This window comes from Rattus norvegicus, chromosome 10 (genome assembly GCF_036323735.1).
Source record: "Rattus norvegicus strain BN/NHsdMcwi chromosome 10, GRCr8, whole genome shotgun sequence".
NCBI lineage: Eukaryota > Metazoa > Chordata > Mammalia > Rodentia > Muridae > Rattus > Rattus norvegicus.
This window is the reverse complement of record NC_086028.1, coordinates 10,799,669-10,814,179: the sequence shown is the minus strand read 5'-3', so window position 1 is coordinate 10,814,179 and position 14,511 is coordinate 10,799,669. Positions and strand designations below refer to the sequence as shown.

Sequence of the window (14,511 nt, the reverse complement as noted above, 5' to 3'; positions counted from 1 at the left end):
TGCTGTAGACCTCTTTTCCTCTCTTTCAGTCAGTTATGGGGACAGAGTGTTCTGCTTTCGGGCGTGTAGTTTTTCCTCTCTACAGGTCTTCAGCTGTTCCTGTGGGCCTGTGTCTTGAGTTCACCAGGCAGCTTTCTTGCAGCAGAAAATTTGGTCTTACCTGTGGTCCCGAGGCTCAGGTTTGCTCGTGGGGTGCTGTCCAGGGGCTCTCTGCAGCGGCAGCAACCAGGAAGACCTGTGCCGCCCCTTCCGGGAGCTTCAGTGCACCAGGGTTCCAGATGGTCTTTGGCTTTTTCCTCTGGCGTCCGAGATGTGTGTGCAGGGAGCAGTCTCTTCTGGTTTCCCAGGCCTGTCTGCCTCTCTGAAGGTTTAGCTCTCCCTCCCACGGGATTTGGGTGCAGAGAACTGTTTATCCGGTCTGTTTCCTTCAGGGTCCGGCGGTGTCTCAGGCGCAGGGGTCCTGCCGATCCTGGGCCCTCCCCCACGGGAGCCCAGAGGCCTTATACAGTTTCCTCTTGGGCCAGGGATGTGGGCAGGGGTGAGCAGTGTTGGTGGTCTCTTCCGCTCTGCAGCCTCAGGAGTGCCCACCTGACCAGGCGGTTGGGTCTCTCTCTCACCGGGTCTGGGAGCAGAGAGCTGCTGCCGCATGTCTTGTTTTTTCTTCCCTTTATTACATTTTGGTTTGTCCCCCCCTTATTTTTTTTTTTTTGGATTGGTTTTCCAGACAGGGTTTCTCTGTGTACCCTTGGCTGTTCTCTGCCTCCCAAGTGCTGAAATTAAAGGCACACATCACCACTTCCCTGTGTCCTTTTATTTATTTTTTAACTTTATTTTATTTTACCAGAGATGGAGCTCTGAAATGCTATGAAAGTGATCAGTCATTGACTATATATCTAGCCATTTCCTTAAAAAATGAGGTAAAAGGTTTGTATAGTAGAGAACATTCTTAAATATAAATAGATTTCTTTCTGTTCTGGGTTGAACTCAGGGCTTCATCCATGCTTGGAGGACTCTCTCTATTGCTGAGTTACAACCTTATTTGGCCACACACACACACACACACACACACACACACACACACACACACGATGTTGGGGAGGTAGTTCGCTTGCTAAAATACTTGTCTTGTAACCCAAGGGCCAGAGTTCTTTTTACCAGAATTGATGTGAAAATGATAGATGTTCTCTGTCGCCCCAACCCACCCAATCCCTCAGGCTCATCCCTACTGTGGCAATAGAATGCCAGCTGCAGTCTTCTTTCCCTCCTCTCTATCTCACAGACTATCCTCTCTTGGCATCCCAGAAATCAGCATCTAGATCTATAATCAGCCCAAAACCAGATGCTCAGGTGCCAGAGTAAAAGCACAGTCAATAACAGTCAGGGCAATATGTCTGCATTAGAGCCTAGATATCCTGACACAGCAGACCCTGAATATTCCACAGCTGAAGCATGAGAAAACGACTGTAAAACCACCTTTTCTCTTTTTCATCTTTATTAACTTGGGTATTTCTTATTTACATTTCGAATGTTATTCCCTTTCCTGGTTTCCGGGCCAACATCCCCCTAGCCCCCCTCCCCTTCACTATGGGTGTTCCCCTCCCCAACCTCCCCCCATTACCACCCTCCCCCAACAATAACTTTCACTGGGGGTTCAGTCTTAGCAGGACCCAGGGCTTCCCCTTCCACTGGTGCTCTTACTAGGATATTCATTGCTACCTATGAGGTTAGAGTCCAGGGTCAGCCCATGTATAGTCTTTAGGTAGTGGCTTAGTCCCTGGAAGCTCTGGTTGCTTGGCATTGTTGTACATATGGGGTCTCAAGCTCCTTCAAGCTCTTCCAGTCCTTTCTCTGAATCCTTCAACAGGGGTCCTGTTCTCAGTTCAGTGGTTTAATGATGGCATTCGCCTCTGTATTTGCTGTATTCTGGCTGTGTCTCTCAGGAGCGATCTACATCCGGCTCCTGTCGGCCTGCACTTCTTTGCTTCATCCATCTTGTCTAATTGGGTGGCTGTATATGTATGGGCTACATGTGGGGCAGCTCTGAATGGGTGTTTCTTCTGCCTCTGTTCTAAACTTTGCCTCCCTATTCCCTCCCAAGGGTATTCTTGTTCCCCTTTTAAAGAAGGAGTGAAGCATAGGCATTTTGATCATCCGTCTTGAGTTTCATTTGTTCTAGGCGTCTAGGGTAATTCAAGCATTTGGGCTAATAACCACTTATCAATGAGTGCATACCATGTGTGTTTTTCTGTGATTGGGTTACCTCACTCTGGATGATATTTTCCAGTTCCATCCATTTGCCTATGAATTTCATAAAGTCATTGTTTTTGATAGCTGAGTAATATTCCATTGTGTAGATTAAAACCACCTTTATAAAGATGATAAAGGTCACTGAAGAGGAAATGAATAAATCCCATAAAGAAATCCAGGAAAACACAAATAAATGCAAAAGGCAATTAAAAAAATAGAACAAAAATCCCTCAAAGAAAGCCAAGAAAAAAAAAAAACCAAGCAAGTGTAAAACTGTTCAAGACCCTGAAATGAAAATAGAAGCAATAAAGAAAACACAAACCAAGGGAATTCTGGAAATGAAAAATTTAGGAATTCAAACAGGAAGCTCAGAGATGAGCTTCACTAAACAGAATACAAGACATGGGAGAGAGAATCTCAGGCATTGAGGATATAATAAAAGAAATGGATGCACCAGTCAAAGAAAATGTTAACTTTAAAAACATTCCTGACACAGAACATCCAGGAAACAGGACACTATGAAAAGACCAAACTCTAAACTAATAGGAATAGAGGGAGGAGAAGAATACCAGTTCAATAGCCCAGAAAATATTTTCATCAAAACCATAGAAGAAAAGTTTCCTAACCTAAAGAAGAACATGTTTATGAAGGTACAAGAAGCACACAGAAAAGGAAGCCTGCTCACCACATGACAATCAAAACACTAAACATGTAGAACAAAGGGAATATTAAGAGTTGCAAGGGGAAAAGACTAAGTAACATATAGAGGCAGACCTATTAGAATGACTTCTAACTTCTCAATGGTGACTCTAAAAGTCAGAAGGGTCTAGAAAGTAAGAGACCACAGATGCCAGCCCAGGCTACTATACCCAGTAAAACTCTGAATCTCCATAGATGGATAAAATAAGATATTTTATGATAAAGTCAAATTTAAACAATATCCATCTACAAATACAGCCCTACAGGAGGTGCTAGAGAGAAAACTCCAACTTAAGGTTAACTACACCCATGAAAACATAGGAAATAATCTCACAGCAGTAAAATCAAAAGAAGGGAAGCACACACACAAGGGGGGGAGGAGAAAGAGAGAGAGAGAGAGAGAGAGAGAGAGAGAGAGAGAGAGAGAGAGAACTACCACCACTACCACCACCACAATAGGAACCAACAACATTAGTCATTGGTATCTCTCAATATCAATGGCCTTGATTTCCCAATAAGAAGACACAGACTAACAGAATGGATGCCAAAAGGGACACATCCTTCTGCCTCAATCAAGAAATACACCTCAACATCAAGAATGAACAATTTTACCTCAGGGTAAAAGGTTGGAAAAAGATATTCAAGCAAGTGGACCTAAGAAACAAGCTTAGGTAGAGTGTAGGCATTTTAATATCTAACAAAATAGACTTCAAACAAAAACTAATTAAAAGAGATGGGGAAGGACACTACATGCTCATCAAAGGAAAAATCCACCAAGATAGCAATTCAGTTCAACATCTATGTGTCAAACATAAGTGCACCCGTTTTTGTAAATGAAACACTGCTATAGCTTAAATCACATATTGTTCCTCACACACTGATAGTGTGAGACTTCAATACCATACTCTCACCAATGGACAGGTCATCCAGACAGACACTAAACAGACATACTGCTGCTAACAGATGACATACACCAGATGGACCCAACAGATATTTACAGAACACTTCACCCAATTACAGAAGAATATACCTTCTTCTCAAGCACCTTATGGAACTTTCTCCAAAACTGACTACATCTTTGGACACAAAGCAGATTTCAACAGATATAAGAAAACTGAAATAATTCCCTGCATCCTGTCAGACCATCACGGATTAAATCTGGACATCAACAACTACAAAAGAAAACAAAACTCACGGAAACTGAACAACTCTACTAAATGAAAAATGAGACAAGCCAGAAATAAATTAATTAAAGACTTCTTAGAATTCAATGAAAATGAATACACAACATACCCAAACTTACAGGGCACAATAAAAATGCTGTTCATACAGCAGATGCTGGCGAGGATGTGGAGAAAGAGGAACACTCCTCCATTGTTGGTGGGATTGCAGACTGGTAAAACCATTCTGGAAATCAGTCTGGAGGTTCCTCAGAAAATTGGACATTGAACTGCCTGAGGATCCAGCTATACCTCTCTTGGGCATATACCCAAAAGATGCCTCAACATATAAAAGAGACACGTGCTCCACTATGTTCATCGCAGCCTTATTTATAATAGCCAGAAACTGGAAAGAACCCAGATGCCCTTCAACAGAGGAATGGATACAGAAAATGTGGTACATCTACACAATGGAATATTACTCAGCTATCAAAAACAACGAGTTTATGAGATTCGTAGGCAAATGGTTGGAACTGGAAAATATCATCCTGAGTGAGCTAACCCAATCACAGAAAGACATACATGGTATGCACTCATTGATAAGTGGCTATTAGCCCAAATGCTTGAATTACCCTAGATCCCTAGAACAAACGAAACTCATGACGGATGATCAAAATGTGAATGCTTCACTCCTTCTTTAAATGAGGAAAAAGAATACCCTTGGCAGGGAAGGGAGAGGCAAAGATTAAAACAGAGACTGAAGGAACACCCATTCAGAGCCTGCCCCACATGTGGCCCATACATATACAGCCACCCAATTAGACAAGATGGATGAAGCAAAGAAGTGCAGACCGACAGGAGCCGGATGTAGATCGCTCCTGAGAGACACAGCCAGAATACAGCAAATACAGAGGCGAATGCCAGCAGCAAACCACTGAACTGAGAATAGGTCCCCCGTTGAAGGAATCAGAGAAAGAACTGGAAGAGCTTGAAGGGGCTCGAGACCCCATATGTACAACAATGCCAAGCAACCAGAGCTTCCAGGGACTAAGCCACTACCTAAAGACTATACATGGACTGACCCTGGACTCTGACCTCATAGGTAGCAATGAATATCCTAGTAAGAGCACCAGTGGAAGGGGAAGCCCTGGGTCCTGCTAAGACTGAACCCCCAGTGAACTAGACTGTGGGGGGAGGGCGGCAATGGGGGGAGGGTTGGGAGGGGAACACCCATAAGGAAGGGTAGGGGGGAGGGGGATGTTTGCCCGGAAACCGGGAAAGGGAATAACACTTGAAATGTATATAAGAAATACTCAAGTTAATAAAAAAAAATGCTGTTCATAAAAGAAAGTTCATAGCACGAAGCACCTACATAAAAATTGTAGAGATCTCATACTAGCAAATTAACAGCACACCTGAAAGCTCTGGAACGGAAAGAAGTAAGCACACCCAAAAGGAGTAGACAGAGGAAATAAATTCAGGGCTGAAACCAATAAAACAGGAACAAAGAGAACAATGTAAAGAATCGGTGAAACAAGAGTCGGTTCTTTGAGAAAATCAACACAGAGAGAGAGTATCCAAATTAACAACATCAGAAATAAAAGGGGTCCAAAACAACAGATACTGAAGAAATCCAGAGAATCCTAAGGGCATAATTTAGAAAGGAGTACGCCAGCAAATTGGAAAATATAAAAGAAACCGTTTTCTTGATAGGTACCACTTTCCAAAGTTAAATCGAGATCAGATAAACAATGTAAATAAACCTATGACCATTAGTGGAACAGAATAGGAGCAGTCATTAAAAGCTGCCACCCCCCCCCAAAAAAAAGCTCAGGGCCAGACAACAGGTCCACTTCATGGAAGAACGGCAACACATTTGTGGAAGATCCAGAAAAAGACAGAAACTGGAGCAAGTTTCTATGTGCCAACATAGATATAGTCTCTAAGATATAGTATTTTTAACGTAGAACTCTACCAGACTTCCAAAGAGGAGTTAGCACCAATACTCCTCAAATTATTCCTGAAAATAGAAGGAGCATTATGAAGGACTCTCTAAAAGGCCAGAACATGGCGAACATGGCAACAGTAGGTTTTGCCTTTTATCCTTCTTGTTCTCTTCCTTGCTAAAAACCATTAGATTATATTCCTAAAGCCCGCCTTATTTGACCACTGACTCAAAACACTGAAGTCCAACAATAAAAATTTATTATTTGGCTAGCATGTCCAACCAGGACCCTAGCACAGACTACCTCCGTTTTCCTTAAAAATCCACTCATAAAAAGTCTGCTGCTTGCTGTCTGCCTTGGCCTGATCCAGAGGTAGCACTCCTCTCCTCTGATTGCCTATCCAGGGCACTACATCTCCTTTGTGCTGAGAATTTGGTGTCTAGGTGTGCCCCGTACCAATCTAAGGGGGCCAGCTCCTTACATTGGTGCCATGACTCAAATCAGTCTACAGGACCTTCAACCCAGTTCTCACAGTTTCTGGACCAGCTGATGCCTATTCATTTATCCATCAGTGGCTAATTGATGGGTTTTCCCTTATTAACCATCCTGAACATTCCCCAAAACACTGGGTGATGCCTAATGAATATCTGTTTTGTGGGGTGGGGAGAGTGCACTCCACCACGGCCTTCATTGGCCACAGTGGATAGCCAATAGGCACACTTCATTCAGCTCAGTTTGATTGTCAGTTTTCTGTTGGGGAGTGTCCCTAATTGTTTCCCTAATTGTTGATTGGCTAAATAAAAGATGGCAGAAACTAATCGTTGGGCGGAAAGAAAAGGCAGGATTTCCGTCAGGACAGGAAGAGAAGGGAGAAGAGGATTGGGAGTTGGTCCAGACGGCAGACGGACAAGGAGCTGCAGGCATAGGTTTCTCGGAGCAACGATAGTTCGTGGCCTCCACAGGTAATTGCGGAGGCCAAGGAAGATGGGGCAGGATATTCTTCACCCAACCTTTGAGTTATCTGGCCAGTTTTAAAATATACAAGTCTCTAGTGTTTTCCTTTCATGGTGCTAATGGGAGCTGCGTGAGACTCGGGTGGCCATTGTGGCACCGGGCAAGCAGCAAGCAGAGACCGAAAGAGCTAGTGTGGGAGCTGAGTGAAACCTGGACAGTCGTTGGTGGTCGGCAGACTCTAGTGGTGGCTCCGGGTATTCTCAGAAGGAATGGACTGGATGAAGTGGAGCCAGCAGGTGTGGCAAGGAGACCAGGCAAGGGGAATCGTGCTTCCTAAAATTACATGCAAGTCAATGTCCATTCATAAACATCCAAAAATCCCCTTGACTGGCCCCAGATTTCTCCTCACACCCATTGTGTCCCTCTCATGGTGATGGAGCTTGGGTAATAGCTCCTCCCTTCCAGGGAATCTCACTACTGGCCACTTAAGAACCCTGGCTCCAGCCCACCACTAGTCTTCACTAGAGAGAATCCGGTCTCTATTCTGACTGAAAGTTCCAAATCAGACCAACTTTACTGGTGCATCTTAGCACTCAAAAAATAGCCCTTACATTCCCCTAGAAAATGAAAAAAAAATGACAACCTTTACACTTTTATGGACATAAGGACCAAGGGAAGAATATTGATTTTAACAGATATATTTTAATTGATATATAGGTAGACTGTTTGGAATATACCTCTGTATTAGTTGGCATACTCTAGAGTAACAGAACTTATGGGATGTCTCTGTATATTAAGGGAATTTATTGTAATGACTTACAGCCTCTAGTCCAACTAACCCAACAATGGGCAGCCATGAACGGAAAGTAATTGCTCAGTCCCCTGAGGATAATCGTTTGACTCGGTCTTCTCTATAAGCTGGAATCCTGAAGAGGTAGGTTCCAACAGATGTGCTGGCAAGTAAGTGCGAGCAGGTGAAGAAGAGTGAGACTTCTTCCCATGTCCTCCTGTGGGCCTCCAGCAGAAGTGTGGCTAAGATTAAAGGTGTGTACCACACATTCCTGGATCTGGAACTTGCTTTGTCCCAAGCTGATCTTGAGCTCAAAGATATGCTTGCCTCAGTCTCCTGGCATTAAAGGTATGTACCATCTTGTCTGGACCTAAGATTTTCATGGCCAATATGCCTCAAGATCTCCGTGTCAAGATCTGAGTCAGAAGCCTGTGTCTTCCAGCCTCAACATCTGGATTCCAAGTGTGTCCTCCATGTCTGGATTGTAGTTCATTCCAGATGTAGTCAAGTTGACAACCAGCAATAGCTATCATACCCTCCTTCTATAGTTTATCCTTCTTAGATCTCTGGTGATAGTAACCAACTGGCTTGCCCAAACCCACACCAAAACCTCTCCAGGATCCTAGGCTCTCGCTTCCTGTGTCAGGTGGCCTTATCACATTCCTCTGTCACCCCACTCGCCTCTCTCCCTCACCCATAGTCAGAGTACATAACCAGTCCTTCGGACTCCTTCAAATTCTACCCTTAACTTGATCTTTCAAACCCTTTCCCCCTTCTTACTCCTTTCTCCTCAGACCCTCATGCCCTGACTGAAAAGAGATATCCTTTCCAAAACGAAGATGAATTTTGCCTTCTACCCTGAGAACAGCTCCCAAGACACCCATGCATCCTTCTTCCTTTCCTTAGCTCCTATTTGTACACTCTCTCACTCTTAAAAATTCCAAAACTCCTAGTACACACACACACACACACACACACACACACACACACACACACACATCTTTGCCTACATCTCTAAACCCCAATACCCCTACCCTTAGAGGCCTCAAATCCAACATTCACTCCCTTTATCCATGCAGTTTCTGTGCCCCATCTCTTTACCCTACAGTACCTCCATATTGACCATCAGAAACCTAACTGAATCTTCCACCAGGTCCAAGACCTTTGCTCCGTTCACACTGCCATTGTCCTTCTCCACTCTATAGTTCCTTTCTGTAGGGTTCCTTTCCAGGCCATACTGACCTGGTTTCAATCCTTCCCTCTCCTGTAGCCAATCTGACCCTGTCTTGTTCCTCAATTTTCTTGGCTCCAAAGGGTTCCAGATCTCACCTTCCGAAGTTCAACTCTCATCTTCCAAAGTCACCTATGCTGGATCCTCTCTCACTGCAATCCACAGACACCTCACTTTAGACAGCCTTGCCTGTTTCTGCCTCTTATCTCCACCCTCAACAGAATCCAAACTGCTTTCCTTTTTGGGAATGGCCAATCTTTTCCACTCATGAGTTCCTACTCATTTATGGTATATTCTCTTCACCAAGCTGCTTCTAGATCTCCCCATGAGCCTTTTCCTCCCATTAAGAAATTCTTCAAATTCCAAAGCACATCTGGGCCTTTAATCCCAGCTTTCAGGAGGCAGAGGCAAGCAGATATATGAGTTCAAGACCACCCTGGTCAACAGTGAGTTCCAGAGCACTCAAGGCTGCACAGAGAAGTCCTGTTTTGAAAAACTAAAACCAAAACCAAAACCAAAGCCAAGCCAACGCCAACCAACCAACCAACCAACCAACCAACCAACCAACCAACCAACCAACCAACCAACCAACCAAAGCTTCAAAATGCTCTTTCAGCCCTGGCCTCTACCTCCCGGATCTCTGCAGTCATTTCTATCTTTACACTTACAAAACACAAGGGTATGCCCTTGAGATTTTAAAACACTCTCTAGGACTGACCTTTATCTTTAGATCCCTTCTCTTATCTCTCCAAAAACTCTAGATATCAGCATCCTCGGCTGGCATCCCTGTCTTTGTGCTCTTGTTGCAACCTCTCTGTTCATCTCTAAATTTAACAATGTATCTCTGGGATTTCCCTCTTTCCCATTTATTCCCCCCACTCTCTCTTCCTAAACTCCTAACTTAGAAAGGACTCCAGTCCCTTCCACCATCTTGGATTCTAGTCCTCCAAACTTCTCTTAGGGGAAAGTCATCACTCACATTTTTTACCTGTCCTTCCCTCAATCCCTCCACACTTAATCTCTTTACTCCAACATTTCCTAGACCCTCTTCACCCCTACTTAAAGACTCTTGAAGACCTCCTCCCTATCCCTCACACATACAAGAGTTTCCTCTGACTGCTTCTGTCTACACTTTCTTTTCAAAATAATTTTTATTTAGCTTTCGTGAATATCATATATGTATGTAATGTATCTTGATCATACACATTCTATTTCCCCTCCCAATATTATCCAAGAACCCCTTCATAACCTTCCATTCCAAACTTCATATCTGTTTTTTATTTGTATCATTTACATCATGAGTGCAGCTTCTTCTCTCTTCTCTCCTCCTAGTTCTTTCCTCTCCGTCCCTCCATCCATCCTGCCTCCCCTTCTCAAAGAAGGGGAGGCCTCCCATGGATGCCAACCAACCTTGGCATATACACTCTTTACACAGATGGCAGTTCCTTCCTCACAGATGGCTACCGTGCTACAGGATATGCACGTTGGGAGCGATGCCCTTAAAACCCTCCATTTTTTTTTTTTTTGGTTCTTTTTTTCGGAGCTGGGGACCGAACCCAGGGCCTTGCGCTTCCTAGGTAAGCGCTCTACCACTGAGCTAAATCCCCAGCCCCTTAAAACCCTCCATTATTGATGTTAATAGTATAGTTAGAGTTAAGTATGACTAGGTTCATAGAAGATCCCCAGCCAGCTGCAGAAGACTAATACAAATCTGGTGGTCAGGATGAATAATGATATGATAAAGTTGTGACCTTGCTGAGAAATACATCTGACATCAGGATGCCCAATGTGATGACCTGTAACCTTTCTGAGAAATCAACATCCTGCTGACATCAGCTGACCACACGAATACTGTGTCCTTGGCCTGTGTAAATGCGTCCCACTTCCCCCATCTCTCTGTTACCCCTGTTATGGTATAAATTCAGCCTTGGGAAAAAATAAAATTGTCGCCTTGATCAGACTCTTGTCTTGGTGTCCTTCTTCGCGTCTCTTGTCCCCCATTCTCTTCCAGGTACACCCTGCACCCTAGATTGTATATGCAGTGGTCTCAGATGATGCCATTGTTGAGGCAATCTCCTTAACCCTACACACTACCAATCAACAAAATTAATAACTCTCGGGCTGGAGAGGTGGCTCAGCGGTTAAGAGCACTGACTGCTCTTCAAGAGGTCATCAGTTCAATTCCCAGCAACCACATGGTGGCTCACAAACATCTGTAATGGGATTTGATGCCCTCCTCTGGTGTGTCTGAAGTCAATGGCAGTTACTCTTAAAAAATTAATAACTCTCACCAATGCCTTCCAAATCACCACGTACAGACTTCAAATAAACTTTCCATAGCTTGCTAATATACTCAGCCATCTGAAAGGATTAAAGATTTCTAACACAAAAGACAACTCAATTATTAACTCTTCATATAGCTATAATCTCCTCACACTCTCTTTTTATGGGGAGGATAAGTTCTTTCTTTTTTATAACTTTCTACTGATTCTTTGTGATTTTCACATCATGTACCTCAGTTCTGCTCATCTCCATGTCCCCTCATATCCTCTCTTCACCCTTGTAACCAAGCCTCTGCCAAATAACACACACACACACACACACACACACACACACACACACACACACACACCCTAATAAGACCAAAGTATAGAAAAATCTCATTGTGGAAGCCATAGTATGTCACAGTGTGTTTGCAGTGTGTTGCACAATCGTCCACACATCTTCACTTGCAAATGTTCATTGCAATGAGTCATTGGTCTGGTTTGAGGTCTCTGGCTTCTGTGACATCATCAACATTGGACCCTCATTAGGACTCCTCCTGGTTATCCTGTTGTTGCCCGGTGTCATGGAAATCTTCTATCTTTGGAACAGCAGGACTGGCCCGTTCACAGACAATGTAGACTCTGGGGCGGGCCAATTCGGATCTCCAGATCTGGGCGTGGGTGGCAGCTGAGCTGGCCAGCTCACTCGCTCTCCCTTACCCATATGACCAGAATGAGCTCTCTACGAACTCTCCAGCACTACTGGGCCACCCAGTGTCACTGTAGGCAGGGTGCAGGGTCAGCTTCTCCTGCTCTCCTGCCTTGGGGGCCAGCTCACCTTCACCCACACCTCCTGCCTCAGCTCCACTGTGCTACCTACTCAGCCAAGGTGCAGGGCCCACTCTCCCAAGTGCTGTAGCCTGCAAGGGGTTGGGTCAGTCTTCCTGTCCGCAAATTCTTGGGGCTGGCTCATCTGTGCCTTCGCCATCAGGGCCAGCTTCACTGTGTTGGCCAGACCAGGTGCAGGGCCCACTCTCCCCAGTGCTACGGCCAGTGGGGTGGAAGGCTAGCTCTCCCACCCTCATGACTCTGGGGCCAGCTGTCCCAGCTACTACAGGTGGCAAGGGGTGGAGTGGCCAGCCCTGCCATCTGGTACCATGATAAAGTCCCAGCCAGAGTTGCCACTGAGGGCCATGTCTGAGTCTGTGGCTACACAGCTGCAGGGGTAGATGCTATGGGCGTCACCATTGCACCCATGTCACCGCACACCAGGTGAGCAATGGGGCCATCTCTCCTATGCTCTTTCCCTTGGGGCCAGCTCACCTGAGCTCCCTCCATCAGGGCCAGTTCTATTGTGCTGCCTCAGGCAGCAATGGGGGGAGGTGGCAGAGAGCATCTGTTCCTGTCCAGGTTACCTCACAGCAGAGGGATGGCAGGGCCAGCTCTCCTAAGCTCAACCCTTGGGGACAACTCATGTGTGACCCCCAATCATGCCTCTCTGCCACCAGGGCCAGCTCTACTGTGCTGTTCAGACAAGGTACAGGGCCACCTCTCCCAAGTGCTGAAGCTGGTGCGGGTCAGGAGCAACTTTCCTGAGTTCAGGATCCCAGGGGGAGCTTTCCCACTTGCTAGAAGTGGCAGGGGCCATAGAGGGGGACAGCATCACCTCTGCACTCATGGTGCCCCATGGCAGATGAGTGGCAGGGTCAGCTCTCCCATACTCATGTCTGTGGGGCTGGCTCACCTACACCCTTGCCACCAGGGCCAGGTGAGAGGTGGAGCACTCTCCAGAGTGCTGCATCCAGTGAGGGGGCAGGCCAGGTATGCACAGTCCCAGGGCATTCACGTGGTCCCTAGCGGCTGCCCTAACCAGGGGCATCCCCATGTTCTCTAATTGTAATCTGAGCTACAGACACTGACCCCTGCCACTGTGTAGCTACCAACTCAGACATTGCCCTCAGTGGCAGCTCTGGCTGGGACCTCATGATGGCCCAGAGGCTCCTCCTCTCTACCCTTAAGTCTCTGGTTTCCCCTGCTCTTCACGATGTTCAAGCTGCTCCACTTCCCTTTCTCTCCCTTCTGACCACCACATACCCACACATTGTGATGGCTCCTGCTGCAGGCTGGCCGTGTGGCTGGTGGGTCCCTTGGTGACATTCTCCATCTTCTCTGTGTGGCATGGTGACAAGTGGTATCTATGGTCCTCCTGTGCTATGTGCTGGAGGGCAGGTCTGTGGGTCTCTGTCTGTCTTCCTCTTCCTGTGCTCCTTTGCCTGGATTTGATTCGATTTGATCTGATTTTTATATGTTCTAGGCATACAACAGTTTTGGGCACTAAGGTAGGTATCAAGCTACGATGAACAAAGGACTGCCGACTGCTCTGCCCCTGACTGACATAGGAACACCACCACCAACAGAGTGTCTTTTTGCCCATCGCCAGGGAGGCCAATGTCTCTCTTTTATCCCCTCAGATGGGCTTGGTTCATTGCGAGGCACATCAGATGGACCCCTCCATCATCAGTACAGGCAACAACCCTGCCCACAGGGCAGCCCATCAGGCTACCCTTTCATCTCTTACAGCTCACCCCATCTCCTCTGTAGGACCCCCTACCTTTCCCACTCACCAAGTTATATAGGTCTGAAGTTACGGCAGTCTAAGAAAATGTGTTAAGGTAAGTAAATGCAAGTTATGAAGGCCGGAGTGTGTGAACGCTTAGTTGCAAAAGTCTGGAAATGCAAGGTATAAAGAAGTGTTTTAAGGTCTGACGGTATGAAAGCTTAGGGAAGCTGTGAGGTTTGAGGGACGAGTCTTGAGAAAGTAATTTAAGGCATGTAAAGCATTGTTTCATATTTCTCTCTATGCCACTGTTACAGTATAACTTCAAAAGTCCATTTAGCATTAATCAATATCATCCCGATAAGCTATTAATCTAACCTTAATGAAATGCTGCTATTACCATAGTCACAAACTCAAGACATTACATTTCCTTTACTTGTCTTTTAAAAATAGATTTAAACATGCTTCAGTGTGCTGCAAACACTCTGCCCAATGTATATACCCAGCCTTTTGTGAAAAATGTTAATGCTTTAAACCCCAGATCATTTTTGGATTCCCAGACTTTTAACTATGATGCAAAGACATACATCTACTGAGCTTTCTACAAGACGAATTTCAGCCCAGATTACAAACAATGGTAATGCTAATATATCTAAAACTTTT

At 45.3% G+C, this 14,511-nt stretch overlaps 1 non-coding gene across 1 annotated transcript; it reads right to left on the bottom strand.

The window, feature by feature from the left end:
- Window positions 1-13,592: 13,592 nt before the first annotated feature.
- On the bottom strand, window positions 13,593-13,736 carry LOC120095436 (small nucleolar RNA SNORA48). The gene has a single exon (XR_005490908.1). It is a non-coding gene; the product is annotated as a small nucleolar RNA SNORA48 (small nucleolar RNA).
- Window positions 13,737-14,511: the final 775 nt, after the last annotated feature.